Here is a 4,477-nt window from a genome sequence, read left to right on the forward strand (position 1 = left end):
CTGTGTGGATACATCGCTGGTATCTAATTTAGAGAATAGATATATAGAGATTAGATCACATAGCTGAGTGTGATCTCAACTTTTCTAGTCACTGCCTGCCCCAACACACCCAAAGACTTGTACTAATCCTTATAGATCCATGACTTTTTCTCCTCCTCTCTCCCAGAGTCTTTTAAAATTTCTTTTCAAGTACTAATGTAATGCACTTTAGAAAATCTTGAGTTAACCTTAATTGTTGTCATTTATCTTTTATATAGAGAACCAAGAAAATCTTATTAAAAGTGTATTTTGGTATTCTTTGAAAATGGTAATAAGAACATTATCATTGAGTCCCTCAATATACATTATATAAAGAATTTTCTGAGAAATTCCCTGTACAAATCAATACTCGAAGAAATAAATGACTTCTCTGAGTGAGAATGAACTGGGACATTTCAAAGTATCAATCAGTGAGTCAAAGATGAATCATAGCATCCTATAACTAAAAATTATCTTGATGTAATTTAGTCAACACCATTACATTTTTTCCTATACCAGCCGATAGCATTTTTAATTTTTTATATTATTATCGATTTATTTTTATTAGTGAAACACCATGAGGTACAGTTGTAGACTTACATACCTTTGTGCTTGGGTTTCAGTTATACAAGTATCAAGTACCCATCCCTCCACCAGTGCCCATTCTCCACCATCAAGGAGCCCAGTGACCCTCCCATCCCCCATCTCCCCCACCCCGCCCTACCTCAGGGCATTCCCTTTTGCTTTTTCTTTGTTTTAGGGTGCTGTGGTTTGCAATGGAGGTCAATACCATTACATTTTCAAAGAAGAAAATAGGCCCCTAGATGTTCAAGACACTGCTAGTCTCCTGGGCTTCTTCCCAGCATGTACCCTGCTCCAAGCCCGCCCTTTGGAAATATACTGGGAAGGGAAACTGGATGTACCTTTCCTCACACTGACCTGAAAGACTCTTGCTGATTCTCAGCCAGATCAACTATTTCATTTGTTGCCTGATATCACCTCCTGTCCTTAATTTTTTTAAAAAAATATTTGATTTGTTTCTGGATTATAAAGAAAAAAAAACTAAATTCACTAATAAAACAAAAGCAAAATCAAACCTTTACACTCTGACATCAGAATTGTCCTTACAATAGGGGAAGTAAATGACTGAAATTGGTAGGGGAGTGTTGTTAGTTGGTTGTGGACTTTAGCTGGATATTTGACAGTGCATGGAGTATGAATACACAGTTGCTGAGATGAGGAAGTCTGTACTTGAAGCAAGTACAGTTTGTAAACTAGTCATCACAATTATATGTCCATATGAAATTTATCTACATATTCTTTGTGCTTCCCTTGCATTTATGTGTTATGCATGCCTTTATCCTGGCCTCAGAAATGCATCTGAGGGCACTCGGAAAATTAATTGCGTGCCAAGTAGGGGGAGAGAAGTAGTAAATAATTGGAGGAGGAAGAAATATGAGTTCGAACTCACGAGATGTGTAAGAGGAATATATAGATATGTATGTGTGTGTTAAATACACATATATATGTATAAATCTATATATGGGCTGGAGCGAAAGCACAGTGGGTAAGACGTTTGCCTTGCACGCGGCCAACCTGGGTTCGATTCCTCTGCTCCTCTCAGAGAGCCCAGCATGCTACTGAGAGTATCCCTCCCGCATGACAAAGCCTAGCAAGCTACATGTGACGTATTTGACATTCTAAGATCAGTAACAACAAGTCTCACCATAGAGACATTTCTGGTGCCCGCTCAAGCAAATCGGTGAACAATGGGAGGACAGTGTTACAGTGCTATGGTTAATTCAAACATTGTTTATGCAAAATATGAAAGAAACAAATAAACATTCTATAAAGCTTATTACACCTATTAAATTAATATAACTTTAAATCGTGTTCAGAAATGAAGTTGAAGAATTTTAAGGCTATAGAAAGATATTGACAATATATCAAGAAACACATGGATCTTTGAGGAGCAAGAACACGTAGCTGTTGTCCTTCCTTAAGATTATTATTTTTTGCTTTTATAGAATATGCTTACCCTGAGTTTTTTTAATAGCTTCAGTTTTTTAGAAAGCATCATAATAAATTATATTATTTAAAAAATAAAAAAGTTGGGTTTGTAAGTGGATTCTCTATGTTTGGAACTTGGGAAATATTTTCCTATGTAAGCTACATTAAACATGATATTTATAACAGAAATACCATCTGCAGTAGTATTCACAATAGCCAGAAGAAACTATGTTATACCTACACAATAGAATACTACGAAGTTAGCAGGAAAGTCACATCATGAAATTTGCTTATAAATGGATGTACAGGGAAGAATATCATGCTCAATGAAATCAGTCAGAAGGAAAGGTGTATACTGATTGGACTACCCCTTTTTTTGGATATAAAAAAACAGAATATGAGACTAATACCCAAGGATAGCAGAAACACAGGCCAGGAGAATTGGTCAATGGTTGGATGCTTGCCACAAGTGCTGAAGGCGGGCATTTGGAATAAAGAAGGGACGGCTATGACAATGAGAGTTGGAAATGATTACTCTGGATGAGAACTGAGTGCTGAAAGTAGGTAAAGGAATAAACGTGATAACCTCTCAGTATCTGTATTACAATCCATAATGCCCAAAGGATGAGAGAGAGAGAGATAAAGAGAGAGAAAGAGGTGCCTGCCATAGTGTAGAGACAGCAGGCTGTCAGGTGAGGTTTGAGGTTGGGAGAGAGAGTGGTGGGAGAGAAACTGGGGACATTAGCAATGGAACTGTATACTAGTGGAGGTTGGGTGTTAAAATATCCTATGAATGAAATTGAATCATGAAAAGGTTTGTAATATGTGTCTCCTGCAGATTCAATAAAAAACATTATATTTAGTTTCTACCACCATGACTAACCTATGAGTTTTCGGAAATTTATTTTTATCACCTTGGCTGGTCTCATTACATGGGTGCCTGTGTGGTAAAATTTTTATTTTATGCGGACTTAAAAGACAAAACTAATGAGGTTGGGAGTTATTGTGGAAGGGGAGAAGAGCACAAAAAACCCTGTTGACCACAGCTCAGCAGGGTCAGCTAACTTGCGTGATGCCAGACCTCCTTCACTGATTTCCTCTTTTTAATGTGGAAAAATGAAAAGACTTTTCAGGCTGCCAAGGGGTTGTCCCCTCCAGTTTACACTATTTTTTTCGATCAGAATTGTTTAAAGATATTTGAAAAATTTGGAGCTTAATGATTTGTTCTCATATATTTCCCCTACATGGTGTCAGTGGGCATTTATCCAGGAAGGCCAGCATGAAAAAGTTGAGGTGTATGTCTTAACCACCAATACCAACACTAATGAAAGTATGGAACCCAAAGTACAATAGTTAAACTTCAAAATGTGTTTGTCAAGGAAATCGGTGGGAATGTAGGGAGAAATGGGTCATTTGTTGGTGGAGGGATGCAGACACTGGTAGTGTGATTGGAATTGGAATATTGAATGACAAATCTCCATTATAAATGCCTTTGAAAATCAAAATTGCCTAAATTTAAAAAAAAGAAGTCAACTTACGTCTATATTTCAAGAAATCTTGTCTTAGCAAATTTTGGCAGGGAGACCATAGTTGGTAGAGAGAGGGAGATCGAAAGGGAGAGTTGACAGTTGGGAAGAGAAGCCTGGATATCATGGAAGAGATGAAAGCTGATCTTAGAAGATTTGGAGCCATCAGAGTTTAGAGGTAGAATTTTGCACGAAGGAGACGGTGGTCCGATCCCGTTCGAAATTTTGGGACAACAGCGACATCAGTCAGGCAAAACCGTCGATTGAATATGATGTGGTCTATTTCGTTGTGGAATCGTCCACCGGGAGACTCCCATGTCCATCGTTTAGATTCTGCCTTCTGGAACTGTGAGTTACCATGAATGGTCTTGGTCGACATGATGAACTCAGACAGTCTCTCACCCTGTTCGTTCCATTCTAGGCCATGGGTTCCGATGTGAAGTTCTTCAGCTGATCTTCTCGGTCCTATCTTGGCATTAAAATCACCCACAATGATCTTGTAGAAGGTGTGGTCTTCTTTATAGAATTTCTCTAGCTCCATGTAGAACTTCTCGATTTCTCTTTCATCATAATGAGATGTTGGTGCGTAGACAACGAAGATAGAAACTGCAGGCAGTGAGCCACATCTATTCAAATGTAAACGTCCGATTCGGGTTGTTAGGCATTCGAATGAATCAATGCTCTTGGCCAAGTTTGTGTTGATAAGGACACCGACGCCTCCAACACCTCTTTTATCGCATGTTCCGAGGAACAATTCTTCTCCAGTGTCGAAAATGGCATGGAGAGATTCGTGTCTTCTTGTCTCGGTCAGACCAATGATGTCGTACTTGATCATTCGCGCTTGTACCATCAGGTCCTCGATGGATGCATCTGATGCTAGCGTACGTGCATTGAAAGTACAGACGATCATTTTTGTCTTCCTT

This window comes from Sorex fumeus, unplaced genomic scaffold, assembly GCF_029834395.1.
Source record: "Sorex fumeus unplaced genomic scaffold, SorFum_2.1 ptg000054l, whole genome shotgun sequence".
Taxonomy (NCBI): domain Eukaryota; kingdom Metazoa; phylum Chordata; class Mammalia; order Eulipotyphla; family Soricidae; genus Sorex; species Sorex fumeus.